The 18,093-nt window shown below is 39.8% G+C and overlaps 1 protein-coding gene across 2 annotated transcripts in view; it reads right to left on the bottom strand.

Moving 5' to 3' along the window:
* The window catches only part of LOC127428087 (phosphatidylinositol 4,5-bisphosphate 3-kinase catalytic subunit alpha isoform-like), a 42,100-nt gene extending 28,015 nt beyond the window's left edge, over positions 1–14,085 (bottom strand). The window contains exon 1 of one of the 2 annotated variants that reach the window (XM_051676159.1): positions 13,751–14,085. The gene's annotated coding sequence lies outside the window, so the exon portion shown is untranslated. The remainder of the gene's footprint in view (positions 1–13,750) is intronic. The other variant, XM_051676158.1, reaches the window with a different exon arrangement.
* Positions 14,086–18,093: the final 4,008 nt, after the last annotated feature.

The raw sequence follows: 18,093 nt of genomic DNA, 5'->3' as shown, positions 1-18,093 counted from the left end.
AATTCAATGACATTTATCTCACATTCTAAATATGTTTTTCATCGGACAGGCACAGCTGTGTTTCACATGTCGCACATGCTATCTGAGGAGCACGCAAGTGCACGCGAGCCCAGCAGGCTTCCCGTTATTTGTGCTCCAGGGCGGAGAGTGGGATCACCCTCGCTTCTCAATTCAGTTCCTCTCAATGTCATGTGGGTTTTTAAACTACACCTTGTCACCCTTACTAAAATTCAGTTCAAATGATGTTAGATACAAAGAAACAAATTGGCCATGTTTGCCTTCAGATATTCATATATTCTCTACAGAGATTACTTAAATAATTTAGATCAGAGATGCCCAAACTAGGGCCCGTGGGCCAACTGACCTTTGAGTTTGCCCGCCTTGTCGTATATGACAAGAGTGGAAAAAATGTGAAATAAATAAATAAAAAAATGCTATTGACGGGGGCCTGGGTAGCTCAGCGAGTAAAGACGCTGACTACCACCCCTTCGAATCCAGGTCATGCTGAGTGAATCCAGTCAGGTCTCCTAAGCAACCAAATTGGCCGGTTGCTAGGGAGGGTAGAGTCACATGGGGTAACCTCCTCGTGGTCGCTATAATGTGGTTCTCGCTCTCGGTGGGGCGCGTGGTGAGTTGTGCGTGGATGCAGCGGAGAATAGCGTGAAGCCTCCACACGTGCTACGTCTCCACGGTAACGCACTCAACAAGTCACGTGATAAGATGCGCGGATTGACGGTCTCAGACGTGGAGGCAACTGAGATTCGTCCTCCACCAACCGGATTGAGGCGAGTCACTGCACCACCACGAGGACTTAGAGTGCATTGGGAATTGGGCATTCCAAATTGGGGAGAAAATACAACAAAGAAAATACAACAGTAATATTTCTGAACAGTGCACCTTTAACTTTAAAACCATCTGGCTTTTATTTTGACATTCTGAACTCTCCAGGAATCCTGTATGTGTCTATTAGTAGGCAAGTTCACAGTAGTTTAATGCTCTTCTTATTCAAATTCTGGTAAGATGCTCCTCCGGTGGCGTTCTAAATGCATATTATAAATTAACTGAACTATTGAGCATCTATACATCTGAGATGTTGTTCGTGAATAGTGCTCAAATATTACTGTGTGAAGGTTACAAATAGGCGTACGTGTGTCAAAAGAGCAGCACCATTCACTGATGCATTTTATATATTTACTTATTAAACGCAGCCTTTTGTGATTCACAGAGCTATCGCACATCTTCAAGTGGCTTTGAATAAAATGCACGAGTCATATGAACTACTTTAATGGTGTTTTTATGGTTCTTTTATGCCATTTTTGGAGCTTGACAGTAACAAACATGACTAACACACAGTATTGGATTTGGATCGGGCTCATCGGATCGATATGCGATCCATCTGAAAGCTTCAGTATCGGAGCCGATACCGATCGCTGCATCCCTAACAGAAATGCCCTTTTTTTCGTTAAAGAGACAGTACCGGTTTTAGCACATGTTCAACAATTCAATGTAAACACTTGTAAATAGTACAAATTATGCAATTTAATAATAAATATGTACCAAAAATAATATTTGAAATATACTGATATATGATATCAGTCTTTATCACAAAACATGCTGTCATACAACTTCTTACAGGAAGTGAAGTCCTATCACAACACTTGAGTCACTGAACAATGACAGGAATGCATCTGTCTGTGAGAGAGGAGAGTTATTTCCACTCAACATCAGGCCAAAAACATTTGGCACTCCATTCTGAATTGGATCACTTGTTTTTCCAGTTACATCAGCTAATAACACAGCCTGACAGACACCTGTGTATCTCTTCAGTTTAAACTGAAAGCAATTATTCACAAATCTGACAAACTAAATCTAGCACCACATTAAATCTCATGTGATGTGTCACTCAAAATGGATTTTAAAACTAGGTAGTTGGGGGGAACAAATTCCCATATCTTTTGTTTCAACTATCCTTAGACATAGTTTTATGGTTTAATCATGTAAAACAACATGCAAATGTTTGTTACCGAGTTTTGCAAACCATTGATAATATCTGTTCTATTCACTCCTCACCTGCACACTTTTGATCAAACATTATCCGTGCAATATTTATGAAATGACAACCTCTTTACTCTGGTCAAGTCAATTTACATTGTATACAACAGATGCGCAACATTCTGTGTGCACTCGGACACATATTTACATAAGCACACACATACAATACCCCCATAAAGCTAACCTCGAACCAAAGCTACGGCCACTTGTAAATGTCCATCATAATTCAGACCTTCATGTGAACTGCTTGCTATGTAACTTCTCTTTAAAGTTCCACTGAATTATACTGAAACAACAGCAGACACATTTTCAGTGTCAGTAGAATGTAGATCAACTCACTCGATTTACCCAAACTACTCATCCACCTCAGCCTATAGCAACAGTAATAACCACTGCAGCCTATAGCAACAGTAATAACCACTGCAGCCTATAGCAACAGTAATAACCACTGCAGCCTATAGCAACAGTAATAACCACTGCAGCCTATAGCAACAGTAATAACCACTGCAGCCTATAGCAACAGTAATAACCACTGCAGCCTATAGCAACGGTAATAACCACTGCAGCCTATAGCAACAGTAATAACCACTGTAGCCTATAGCAACAGTAATAACCACTGCAGCCTATAGCAACAGTAATAACCACTGCAGCCTATAGCAACAGTAATAACCACTGCAGCCTATAGCAACAGTAATAACCACTGCAGCCTATAGCAACGGTAATAACCACTGCAGCCTATAGCAACAGTAATAACCACTGCAGCCTATAGCAACAGTAATAACCACTGCAGCCTATAACATAACCACTGCAGCCTATAGCAACAGTAATAACCACTGTAGCCTATAGCAACAGTAATAACCACTGCAGCCTATAGCAACAGTAATAACCACTGCAGCCTATAGCAACAGTAATAACCACTGCAGCCTATAGCAACAGTAATAACCACTGCAGCCTATAGCAACAGTAATAACCACTGCAGCCTATAGCAACGGTAATAACCACTGCAGCCTATAGCAACAGTAATAACCACTGCAGCCTATAGCAACAGTAATAACCACTGCAGCCTATAACATAACCACTGCAGCCTATAGCAACAGTAATAACCACTGTAGCCTATAGCAACAGTAATAACCACTGTAGCCTATAGCAATAGTAATAACCACTGCAGCCTATAACATAACCACTGCAGACTATAGCAACAGTAATAACCACTGCAGCCTATAGCAACAGTAATAACCACTGTAGCCTATAGCAACAGTAATAACCACTGCAGCCTATAGCAACAGTAATAACCACTGCAGCCTATAACATAACCACTGCAGCCTATAGCAACAGTAATAACCACTGTAGCCTATAGCAACAGTAATAACCACTGTAGCCTATAGCAATAGTAATAACCACTGCAGCCTATAACATAACCACTGCAGACTATAGCAACAGTAATAACCACTGCAGCCTATAGCAACAGTAATAACCACTGTAGCCTATAGCAACAGTAATAACCACTGCAGCCTATAGTAACAGTAATAACCACTGCAGCCTATAACATAACCACTGCAGCCTATAGCAACAGTAATAACCACTGCAGCCTATAGCAACAGTAATAACCACTGCAGACTATAGCAACAGTAATAACCACTGTAGCCTATAGCAACAGTAATAACCACTGAAGCCTATAGCAACAGTAATAACCGCTGCAGCCTATAACATAACCACTGCAGCCTACAGCAACAGTAATAACCACTGCAGCCTATAACATAACCACTGCAGCCTACAGCAACAGTAATAACCACTGTAGCCTATAGCAACAGTAATAACCACTGCAGACTATAGCAACAGTAATAACCACTGTAGACTATAGCAACAGTAATAACCACTGTAGCCTATAGCAACAGTAATAACCGCTGCAGCCTATAGCATAATTATAACCACTGTAGCCTACAGCAACAGTAATAACCGCTGCAGACTATAGCAACAGTAATAACCACTGCAGCCTATAGCAACAGTAATAACCGCTGAAGACTATAGCAACAGTAATAACCGCTGCAGACTATAGCAACAGTAATAACTGCTGCAGCCTATAGCAACAGTAATAACCACTGCGGACTATAGCAACAGTAATAACTGCTGCAGCCTATAGCAACAGTAATAACCACTGCAGCCTATAGCAACAGTAATAACCGCTGCAGACAATAGCAACAGTAATAACCACTGCATCTTATAGCAACAGTAATAACCACTGCAGCCTATAGCAACAGTAATAACCGCTGCAGACTATAGTAACAGTAATAACCACTGCATCTTATAGCAACAGTAATAACCACTGCAGCTTATAGCAACAGTAATAACCACTGCAGCCTATAGCAACAGTAATAACCACTGCAGCCAATAGCAACAGTAATAACCGCTGCAGCCTATAGCAACAGTAATAACCACTGCATCTTATAGCAACAGTAATAACCACTGCAGCTTATAGCATAACCACTGCAGCCTATAGCAACAGTAATAACCACTGCAGCCTATAGCAACAGTAATAACCATTGTAGCTTACAGCAACAGTAATAACCACTGCAGCCTATAGCATAACCATTGCAGACTATAGCAACCATAATAACCACTGCAGCCTATAGCAACAGCAATAACCACTGTAGCCTATAGCAACAGTAATAACCACTGCAGCTTATAGCAACAGTAATAACCACTGTAGCCTATAACAACAGTAATAACCACTGCAGCCTATAGCAACAGTAATAACCACTGTAGCCTATAACATAACCACTGCAGCCTACAGCAACAGTAATAACCACTGTAGCCTATAGCAACAGTAATAACCACTGCAGCCTATAACATAACCACTGCAGCCTACAGCAACAGTAATAACCACTGCAGCCTATAGCAACAGTAATAACCACTGCAGACTATAGCAACAGTAATAACCACTGTAGCCTATAGCAACAGTAATAACCACTGTAGCCTATAGCAACAGTAATAACCGCTGCAGCCTATAGCATAATTATAACCACTGTAGCCTACAGCAACAGTAATAACCGCTGCAGACTATAGCAACAGTAATAACCACTGCAGCCTATAGCAACAGTAATAACCGCTGAAGACTATAGCAACAGTAATAACCGCTGCAGACTATAGCAACAGTAATAACTGCTGCAGCCTATAGCAACAGTAATAACCACTGCAGACTATAGCAACAGTAATAACTGCTGCAGCCTATAGCAACAGTAATAACCACTGCAGCCTATAGCAACAGTAATAACCGCTGCAGCCTATAGCAACAGTAATAACCACTGCATCTTATAGCAACAGTAATAACCACTGCAGCTTATAGCATAACCACTGCAGCCTATAGCAACAGCAATAACCACTGCAGCTTATAGCAACAGTAATAACCACTGCAGCCTATAGCAACAGTAATAACCACTGCAGCCTATAACAACAGTAATAACCACTGCAGCCTATAGCAACAGTAATAACCACTGCAGACTATAACATAACCACTGCAGCCTATAGCAACAGTAATAACCACTGCAGCCTATAGCAACAGTAATAACCACTGCAGACTATAACATAACCACTGCAGCCTATAGCAACAGTAATAACCACTGCATCTTATAGCAACAGTAATAACCACTGCAGCTTATAGCATAACCACTGCAGCCTATAGCAACAGCAATAACCACTGCAGCTTATAGCAACAGTAATAACCACTGCAGCCTATAGCAACAGTAATAACCACTGCAGCCTATAACAACAGTAATAACCACTGCAGCCTATAGCAACAGTAATAACCACTGCAGCCTATAACATAACCACTGCAGCCTATAGCAACAGTAATAACCACTGCAGCCTATAGCAACAGTAATAACCACTGCAGACTATAACATAACCACTGCAGCCTATAGCAACAGTAATAACGACTGCAAGCCTATAACATAACCACTGCAGCCTATAGCAACAGTAATAACCACTGCAGCCTATAGCAACAGTAATAACCACTGTAGCCTACAGCAACAGTAATAACCACTGCATCCTATAGCAACAGTAATAACCACTGCAGACTATAGCAACAGTAATAACCACTGTAGCCTACAGCAACAGTAATAACCACTGTAGCCTACAGCAACAGTAATAACCACTGCATCCTATAGCAACAGTAATAACCGCTGCAGCCTATAGCAACAGTAATAACCACTGCAGCTTACAGCAACAGTAATAACCGCTGCAGACTATAGCAACAGTAATAACCCCTGCATCCTATAGCAACAGTAATAACAACTGTAGCCTACAGCAACAGTAATAACCACTGCAGCTTACAGCAACAGTAATAACCACTGCAGCCTATAGCAACAGTAATAGCCACTGTAGCCTATAGCAACAGTAATAACCACTGCAGCCTATAGCAACAGTAATAACCACTGTAGCCTACAGCAACAGTAATAACCACTGTAGCCTACAGCAACAGTAATAACCACTGCATCCTATAGCAACAGTAATAACCGCTGCAGCCTATAGCAACAGTAATAACCACTGCAGCTTACAGCAACAGTAATAACCGCTGCAGACTATAGCAACAGTAATAACCCCTGCATCCTATAGCAACAGTAATAACAACTGTAGCCTACAGCAACAGTAATAACCACTGCAGCTTACAGCAACAGTAATAACCACTGCAGCCTATAGCAACAGTAATAGCCACTGTAGCCTATAGCAACAGTAATAACCACTGCAGCCTATAGCAACAGTAATAACCACTGTAGCCTACAGCAACAGTAATAACCGCTGCAGACTATAGCAACAGTAATAACCGCTGCAGCCTATAGCAACAGTAATAACCACTGTAGCCTACAGCAACAGTAATAACCACTGTAGCCTACAGCAACAGTAATAACCGCTGCATCTTATAGCAACAGTAATAACCACTGCAGCTTATAGCATAACCACTGCAGCCTATAGCAACAGTAATAACCACTGCAGCCTATAGCAACAGTAATAACCATTGTAGCTTACAGCAACAGTAATAACCACTGCAGCTTACAGCAACAGTAATAACCACTGCAGCCTATAGCATAACCGCTGCAGCCTATAGCATAATTATAACCACTGCAGCCTATAGCAACAGTAATAACCACTGCAGCTTACAGCAACAGTAATAACCGCTGCAGACTATAGCAACAGTAATAACCACTGCAGCCTATAGCAACAGTAATAACCACTGTAGCCTACAGCAACAGTAATAACCGCTGCAGACTATAGCATAATTATAACCACTGCAGCCTATAGCAACAATAATAACCACTGTAGCCTATAGCAACAGTAATAACCACTGCAGACTATAGCAACAGTAATAACCACTGCAGCTTACAGCAACAGTAATAACCGCTGCAGACTATAGCAACAGTAATAACCACTGCAGCCTATAGCAACAGTAATAACCACTGCAGCCTACAGCAACAGTAATAACGACTGCAAGCCTATAACATAACCACTGCAGCCTATAGCAACAGTAATAACCACTGCAGCCTATAGCAACAGTAATAACCACTGTAGCCTACAGCAACAGTAATAACCACTGCATCCTATAGCAACAGTAATAACCACTGCAGACTATAGCAACAGTAATAACCACTGTAGCCTACAGCAACAGTAATAACCACTGTAGCCTACAGCAACAGTAATAACCACTGCATCCTATAGCAACAGTAATAACCGCTGCAGCCTATAGCAACAGTAATAACCACTGCAGCTTACAGCAACAGTAATAACCGCTGCAGACTATAGCAACAGTAATAACCCCTGCATCCTATAGCAACAGTAATAACAACTGTAGCCTACAGCAACAGTAATAACCACTGCAGCTTACAGCAACAGTAATAACCACTGCAGCCTATAGCAACAGTAATAGCCACTGTAGCCTATAGCAACAGTAATAACCACTGCAGCCTATAGCAACAGTAATAACCACTGTAGCCTACAGCAACAGTAATAACCACTGTAGCCTACAGCAACAGTAATAACCACTGCATCCTATAGCAACAGTAATAACCGCTGCAGCCTATAGCAACAGTAATAACCACTGCAGCTTACAGCAACAGTAATAACCGCTGCAGACTATAGCAACAGTAATAACCCCTGCATCCTATAGCAACAGTAATAACAACTGTAGCCTACAGCAACAGTAATAACCACTGCAGCTTACAGCAACAGTAATAACCACTGCAGCCTATAGCAACAGTAATAGCCACTGTAGCCTATAGCAACAGTAATAACCACTGCAGCCTATAGCAACAGTAATAACCACTGTAGCCTACAGCAACAGTAATAACCGCTGCAGACTATAGCAACAGTAATAACCGCTGCAGCCTATAGCAACAGTAATAACCACTGTAGCCTACAGCAACAGTAATAACCACTGTAGCCTACAGCAACAGTAATAACCGCTGCATCTTATAGCAACAGTAATAACCACTGCAGCTTATAGCATAACCACTGCAGCCTATAGCAACAGTAATAACCACTGCAGCCTATAGCAACAGTAATAACCATTGTAGCTTACAGCAACAGTAATAACCACTGCAGCTTACAGCAACAGTAATAACCACTGCAGCCTATAGCATAACCGCTGCAGCCTATAGCATAATTATAACCACTGCAGCCTATAGCAACAGTAATAACCACTGCAGCTTACAGCAACAGTAATAACCGCTGCAGACTATAGCAACAGTAATAACCACTGCAGCCTATAGCAACAGTAATAACCACTGTAGCCTACAGCAACAGTAATAACCGCTGCAGACTATAGCATAATTATAACCACTGCAGCCTATAGCAACAATAATAACCACTGTAGCCTATAGCAACAGTAATAACCACTGCAGACTATAGCAACAGTAATAACCACTGCAGCTTACAGCAACAGTAATAACCGCTGCAGACTATAGCAACAGTAATAACCACTGCAGCCTATAGCAACAGTAATAACCACTGCAGCCTACAGCAACAGTAATAACCGCTGCAGACTATAGCATAATTATAACCACTGCAGCCTATAGCAACAATAATAACCACTGTAGCCTATAGCAACAGTAATAACCATTGCAGCCTACAGCATCAGTAATAACCGCTGCAGACTATAGCAACAGTAATAACCACTGCAGCCTATAGCAACAGTAATAACCACTGTAGCCTACAGCAACAGTAATAACCACTGTAGCCTACAGCAACAGTAATAACCGCTGCATCTTATAGCAACAGTAATAACCACTGCAGCTTATAGCATAACCACTGCAGCCTATAGCAACAGTAATAACCACTGCAGCCTATAGCAACAGTAATAACCATTGTAGCTTACAGCAACAGTAATAACCACTGCAGCTTACAGCAACAGTAATAACCACTGCAGCCTATAGCATAACCGCTGCAGCCTATAGCATAATTATAACCACTGCAGCCTATAGCAACAGTAATAACCACTGCAGCTTACAGCAACAGTAATAACCGCTGCAGACTATAGCAACAGTAATAACCACTGCAGCCTATAGCAACAGTAATAACCACTGTAGCCTACAGCAACAGTAATAACCGCTGCAGACTATAGCATAATTATAACCACTGCAGCCTATAGCAACAATAATAACCACTGTAGCCTATAGCAACAGTAATAACCACTGCAGACTATAGCAACAGTAATAACCACTGCAGCTTACAGCAACAGTAATAACCGCTGCAGACTATAGCAACAGTAATAACCACTGCAGCCTATAGCAACAGTAATAACCACTGCAGCCTACAGCAACAGTAATAACCGCTGCAGACTATAGCATAATTATAACCACTGCAGCCTATAGCAACAATAATAACCACTGTAGCCTATAGCAACAGTAATAACCATTGCAGCCTACAGCATCAGTAATAACCGCTGCAGACTATAGCAACAGTAATAACCACTGCAGCTTACAGCAACAGTAATAACCGCTGCAGACTATAGCAACAGTAATAACCCCTGCATCCTATAGCAACAGTAATAACAACTGTAGCCTACAGCAACAGTAATAACCACTGCAGCTTACAGCAACAGTAATAACCACTGCAGCCTATAGCAACAGTAATAGCCACTGTAGCCTATAGCAACAGTAATAACCACTGCAGCCTATAGCAACAGTAATAACCACTGTAGCCTACAGCAACAGTAATAACCACTGTAGCCTACAGCAACAGTAATAACCACTGCATCCTATAGCAACAGTAATAACCGCTGCAGCCTATAGCAACAGTAATAACCACTGCAGCTTACAGCAACAGTAATAACCGCTGCAGACTATAGCAACAGTAATAACCCCTGCATCCTATAGCAACAGTAATAACAACTGTAGCCTACAGCAACAGTAATAACCACTGCAGCTTACAGCAACAGTAATAACCACTGCAGCCTATAGCAACAGTAATAGCCACTGTAGCCTATAGCAACAGTAATAACCACTGCAGCCTATAGCAACAGTAATAACCACTGTAGCCTACAGCAACAGTAATAACCGCTGCAGACTATAGCAACAGTAATAACCGCTGCAGCCTATAGCAACAGTAATAACCACTGTAGCCTACAGCAACAGTAATAACCACTGTAGCCTACAGCAACAGTAATAACCGCTGCATCTTATAGCAACAGTAATAACCACTGCAGCTTATAGCATAACCACTGCAGCCTATAGCAACAGTAATAACCACTGCAGCCTATAGCAACAGTAATAACCATTGTAGCTTACAGCAACAGTAATAACCACTGCAGCTTACAGCAACAGTAATAACCACTGCAGCCTATAGCATAACCGCTGCAGCCTATAGCATAATTATAACCACTGCAGCCTATAGCAACAGTAATAACCACTGCAGCTTACAGCAACAGTAATAACCGCTGCAGACTATAGCAACAGTAATAACCACTGCAGCCTATAGCAACAGTAATAACCACTGTAGCCTACAGCAACAGTAATAACCGCTGCAGACTATAGCATAATTATAACCACTGCAGCCTATAGCAACAATAATAACCACTGTAGCCTATAGCAACAGTAATAACCACTGCAGACTATAGCAACAGTAATAACCACTGCAGCTTACAGCAACAGTAATAACCGCTGCAGACTATAGCAACAGTAATAACCACTGCAGCCTATAGCAACAGTAATAACCACTGCAGCCTACAGCAACAGTAATAACCGCTGCAGACTATAGCATAATTATAACCACTGCAGCCTATAGCAACAATAATAACCACTGTAGCCTATAGCAACAGTAATAACCATTGCAGCCTACAGCATCAGTAATAACCGCTGCAGACTATAGCAACAGTAATAACCACTGCAGCCTATAGCAACAGTAATAACCACTGTAGCCTACAGCAACAGTAATAACCACTGTAGCCTACAGCAACAGTAATAACCGCTGCATCTTATAGCAACAGTAATAACCACTGCAGCTTATAGCATAACCACTGCAGCCTATAGCAACAGTAATAACCACTGCAGCCTATAGCAACAGTAATAACCATTGTAGCTTACAGCAACAGTAATAACCACTGCAGCTTACAGCAACAGTAATAACCACTGCAGCCTATAGCATAACCGCTGCAGCCTATAGCATAATTATAACCACTGCAGCCTATAGCAACAGTAATAACCACTGCAGCTTACAGCAACAGTAATAACCGCTGCAGACTATAGCAACAGTAATAACCACTGCAGCCTATAGCAACAGTAATAACCACTGTAGCCTACAGCAACAGTAATAACCGCTGCAGACTATAGCATAATTATAACCACTGCAGCCTATAGCAACAATAATAACCACTGTAGCCTATAGCAACAGTAATAACCACTGCAGACTATAGCAACAGTAATAACCACTGCAGCTTACAGCAACAGTAATAACCGCTGCAGACTATAGCAACAGTAATAACCACTGCAGCCTATAGCAACAGTAATAACCACTGCAGCCTACAGCAACAGTAATAACCGCTGCAGACTATAGCATAATTATAACCACTGCAGCCTATAGCAACAATAATAACCACTGTAGCCTATAGCAACAGTAATAACCATTGCAGCCTACAGCATCAGTAATAACCGCTGCAGACTATAGCAACAGTAATAACCACTGCAGCCTACAGCAACAGTAATAACCACAGCAGCCTATAGCAACAGTAATAACCACTGTAGCCTATAGCAACAGTAATAACCACAGCAGCCTATAGCAACAGTAATAACCACTGTAGCTTACAGCATCAGTAATAACCACTGTAGCCTATAGCAACAGTAATATCCACTGCAGCCTATAGCAACAGTAATAACCACAGCAGCCTATAGCATCAGTAATAACCACAGCAGCCTATAGCAACAGTAATATCCACTGTAGCTTACAGCATCAGTAATAACCACTGTAGCCTATAGCAACAGTAATAACCACTGTAGCTTATAGCAACAGTAATAACCACTTTAGTGAGTGACAGAGAGGAAGTTCATGGAAAGATAATAAGATAAAGTGGTTTATCATTCTTGCATATGCAATGACTGACCTGCAATGTGTTGTGCAAAGAATCCCTTCCTGAACTCTCTATAAATACTACAGTCGTTTCTATAATCACTTCCCCAAATTTATACCCATTATTATTAGTTTTAACCACATATTTGTCAAAACAAACTTTTATCACGACATATCAGAAGTATCTACTAAAACTGGTTTAATACTCCACTGCCAAAAAGCATAACAGAAAAACACAGGCTGTTCATTAATAAGATACTTATTTAAAGTACCACAGTCCATCTAAAGACAAAGAAATAAAAAAATGAAAATAAAAAAACTTAATATTCCTTTTTATAGCAGAAACATTAGGAGATTCATGTCTATGACATAAATAATTAGCCAGCTACCCAAAAACAAACTAATTAAGATGAAATAGTCATAACTGTTATTACAGTGTTTAAGTATGTTCCAAAACGAAAATAAATCTAAGTGATTGGATACATTAATGTTTAAAGCGGGTTATTTTTCATAACTAAGAGGCTGAATTGATTCTCTAGTTTAGCCGCGTAGCCGCTAGGCTAATCCGCTATTGCCACCAGTTTATTTAGCAGAGACGGGCCACTTCTATTTAAATTAATGGGAGAAACTGAAACACCCAAATGCAACCAACGGTCAACAGATGTAGAAAGGAAGTCCCGCCTTACAGGTAAAAGAGCCAATCACCTTTTATATACAGACATCCCTTGTCAATCAACTCGAGAATGCGCATGCGTATTAGCTACACAAACCGGGAAAGTTGCGTTTTTATAGCGTAATCTGAGGTAAAGAAGCACAATTTATGATACAAGTGATTTTACTGCCGATTTGAAATATGTTTTTTGATAGTAATCTTGACCAACAGTTTTTGAGATTTTGGTGTTCCCCCATTCAAGTAGATAGGAGCTGCACTGTCATGACTGGAAATAACCTCCCGAGATTGTCCCAAACATGCCCGACAGTGGACTGACTCGCTAGACACACTTTGATGCAACCTGATAACTTTCCGATAAAATATGCAGTAATTTTCTGCCAATTACGGTTTGAACAGTCTGAACATGTAAACACATTATCATTTAAAATACCACTAGCCCTGTCATGCACACAATACAAAAATAAACACGTCTCTCACATTTATGGGTGCAACTAGTATGGGTCTATACCGGAGGGTTGATGTGCAGTAATCCGCTATTGGTGTTCTCTCGCTCGGTCGGAGCTGTAAATCCAGCGCGGGGTTGTGCTGGGCCTCTAGCCGCCCCGCTCTGACACACACCGCCTCTCCATCACCCCAGCAGCGACACACAAATCTTGCATTACCGAGGGACAAAGACAAAATGCATACTTTCCAATATCCGGTGAATGGGATAAGAAACGTCAAAAATGCAGTCAGTATTGAATAAGCGCTGATGTAAATGTGCTCCAGACAGAGAGGGAGTGACTGCACAAGACAGATGATGACAAACACAATGAACTTTTATTTCACTGTATTGATCGTCCCACTGTGGTATGGAACAGCTACATGTTCAATAAACACTGTCATAATAAGTTAAATAAAGCTATGTACAACAACACATTGATAATCTTGTCAACAACCAGATAAAATTGTATATTCTTATGTCTATTGATCATCCTACTAATGCACAAGATGTTAAATAAATTAAATATATACATATTTTATAAAGATATGAAGTGAAAGTAAAATAATTTGAAACTCGTGTGGGTGAGTTTTTAAACCATATGTGTCATTCATTCCTGGGATTCGATAATATTTCAATTGGAATATATATATATATATATATATATATATATATATATATATATATATATATATATATATATATATATATATATATATTAACTATATTTGATTTGTCTGAATGCTCCACAACATTAGGCACATATTAACCCTTGTAATCAGAGATCCTTAGAGGACAAAAATGTCCACATCAAACTGCCATAATAATATTATATATAAATATTATTTTCCACTTTCATGGACTTAGATTTTTTAACCAACACCAGTCCTGATCATAACTACCAAATATTCATTCATTTTCAGGATTTTAACCATTTATATGCCAGTTTGTTTACATAATGCCACTGTTGTTTTTTTACACACACAAATTTCTCAATATGCACAAACAAAACAAACTCTGATATCCATACCAACACACCCACACAATTTCAGCTGCATCATTTATTCAGTTGTCCTGCAGTGCTCTATAATACAGCAAACAGAGAATGGGGAAAAGCATGTATTTGCTCCATAGGCTAAACATGAGAACTATAATACAGCAAACAGAGAATAGGGGAAAAGCATATATTTGCTCCATAGGCTAAACATGAGAACTATAATACAGCAAACAGAGAATAGGGGAAAAGTATGTATTTGCTCCATAGGATAAACATGAGAACTATAATACAGCAAACAGAGAATAGGGGAAAAGTATGTATTTGCTCCATAGGCTAAACATGATAACTATAATACAGCAAACAGAGAATAGGGGAAAAGTATGTATTTGCTCCATAGGCTAAACATGATAACTATAATACAGCAAACAGAGAATAGGGGAAAAGCATGTATTTGCTCCATAGGCTAAACATGAGAACTATAATACAGCAAACAGAGAATAGGGGAAAAGCATGTATTTGCTCCATAGGATAAACATGAGAACTATAATACAGCAAACAGAGAATAGGGGAAAAGCATGTATTTGCTCCATAGGATAAACATGAGAACTATAATACAGCAAACAGAGAATAGGGGAAAAGCATGTATTTGCTCCATAGGCTAAACATGAGAACTATAATACAGCAAACAGAGAATAGGGGAAAAGCATGTATTTGCTCCATAGGCTAAACATGAGAAAAATGGCGCCATCTGGTGGAAAATATTAAAAATGTACATTTTGAAGCCAGGGCTCTGGAATGAAAGCATAATATCATAGAATTCATGATTTTATGCTTTAATGACACTGGGATCAAATATTGGTTTCAAATGGGGACATTTTTGTCCTGAAGGTCCTGAGTGTAACTATTTTGTGTACACAGTGTATTATAGATGTATTATAGGAACTGAGGTTGAAATTTCAAAATTCCCCCAAAAATACACACCTTTGGCAAAATGTATGCCATTGGCATTAACACAGCCAAAATGATTGAAAAAACAAAAATGTCCCAAAGGTCACACAAGGGTTAAACCTCCAACAAAATCATATTTTTCACCTCAGGCATCAAAGCCCTTTTATTATTTTCTATTTGTTTCTGATTTGAACACCCTTTTTTTCTCAAACTCGTCACAGACATAATGGAAGTGGTTTGAAAATAATTCTACACAATACTTGTTATAAAATAAACATCTACCTACTGCTCTTTTAAACCAATTAAAAGACTTCAAATATATAACATTTATGAGTTTTCTAATTTTTATGTGATGAAGCTACAAATAGGCAAATTGTGTGTCTCATAATTTTTGTTAAAAATGTTTTGGGAGTCTTGGTTGTTCAGTGAGTAAAGACGCTGACTACCACATCTGGAGTCATGAGTTTGAATCCAGGGCGTGCTGAGTGACTCCAGTCAGGTCTCCTAAGCAACCAAATTGGCCCAGTTGCTAGGGAGGGTAGAGTCACATGGGGTAACCTCCTCGTGGTTACTATAATGTGGTTCTCACTCTCAGTGGGGTGCGTGATGAGTTGTGTGTGGATGCCGCGGAGAATAGCGTGAAGCCTCCACATGCGCTACGTCTCCACAGTAACGTGCTCAACAAGTCACGTGATAAGATGCGCGGATTGACGGTCTCAGACTCGGAGGCAACTGAGATTCGTCCTCCGCCACCCGGATTGAGGTGAGTCACTACACCACCACGAGGACTTAGAGCGCATTGGGAATTGGGCATTCCAAATTGGGGAGAAAAGGGGAGAAAATAAAAAAAATATATGTTTTTAATTCAGATTTTTAACTAAAACCCCAACTTTGTTGTTCTCGCTGTAAGCATTCGCCAGCTGAGGAAGTTCAACCTGCCACAGGAGCTGCTGGCCGACATTGAGTCTGCCCTGTGCACATCTATAACTGTCTGGTTTGGATCAGCCACCAAATCACACAGAAGGAAACTACAACGGAGAGTCAGGACTGCTGAGAGGATTACTGGTGACCCCCTGCCCACCCTCCAATACCTGTACATCTCCAGAGTGAGGAAACGTACAGGTAGAATCACTCTGGACCCCACACACCCTGCCCACTCCCTCTTTGAACTGTTGTCCTCTGGCCGTCACTACAGAGCACTGAGAGCCAGGACATCCAGGCACAAAAACAGTTTTTACCCTCAGGCCATCCATCTCATGAACAATTAAACTGCCTTCAGGATTCCCCCATAGTGCAATAATGTAAATAAATATATCATGTACATATGTAAATTCACTCAAATCTAATTCAATAACTGTACATACCCCTACCTTGCACATGTACATATGCCACTCTATTATATGTCCAATTATTTGTATGTCTATTTATACTCTTAACTTGTTTTATATTCTGTGTCTCACTGTACTGTTCTGTGTGCACTTGTTTCTCATATCACCCAAAAATATTAAAAAATCCTTGTGTACATGAGAACACTTGGCAATAAAGCTCATTCTGATTCTGAACATGTCAGGCTGTGCTCAGCAAACAGTGCATTTATTTTTAATTGTGTTCCCATTTTAATTATCCAATATTGTCACTCTTGTCTTATGTTGTGCATTTTTGCTCAAAATGGTCTCAGTTCCTCATGCATGCAATGTGGTGTAGGACAGAAGACCACATTGCATGCATGAAATTGATCAATTATATATATATATGAATTTAAATTTAATTTTAGAAAGTACTGATTTAATATCTTAATTTCATGTGACAGGGCTGAGTCATTGAGTTTGATGATACTCACCTGACTAAAATACACTTCAAAATATTAATACAAATTATGATATTTATTAACTGTTTCTGCACCACACTGTTGGAAAAAAAGCTGAACGATTTAATTTCTAGTTAATGATCTTATATACGGGTGAAACCAACATTTTTATGAGCTGAAAATACCTGGTGTGACGGGGTTGATTTCAGACTGACAAAACTTTATAGCCTGTTTTTTTTTTAATTATTATTTATTTATTTATTTTTTAAGCATGCATTTTTGGCAAAATGTTGTTGGAAAAATTTTACATTAATTACAAAAAATATAGACACTGCACAGAATTTTTATTTTTATTTTCTAGGTACAAATTTAGTGAAATGCCTCGGGGACATGACAAAATGCTTAGTATAAGATAGAAAGAAAGACATGCTTTCATGATAAAGATTATTTTAATGGAATAATTGAATGCATTATAATGGAGATATATCTCACAATATATATATATATATATATATATATATGAATTCTCTTCTTCCTCATTGTAATTCTCTCTGTCGTTTCGTTTCCCATTTTAGTCTCACTGCTGC

Source organism: Myxocyprinus asiaticus, chromosome 37 (assembly GCF_019703515.2).
Source record: "Myxocyprinus asiaticus isolate MX2 ecotype Aquarium Trade chromosome 37, UBuf_Myxa_2, whole genome shotgun sequence".
NCBI lineage: Eukaryota > Metazoa > Chordata > Actinopteri > Cypriniformes > Catostomidae > Myxocyprinus > Myxocyprinus asiaticus.
This window is presented reverse-complemented; position numbering and strand designations above follow the sequence as displayed.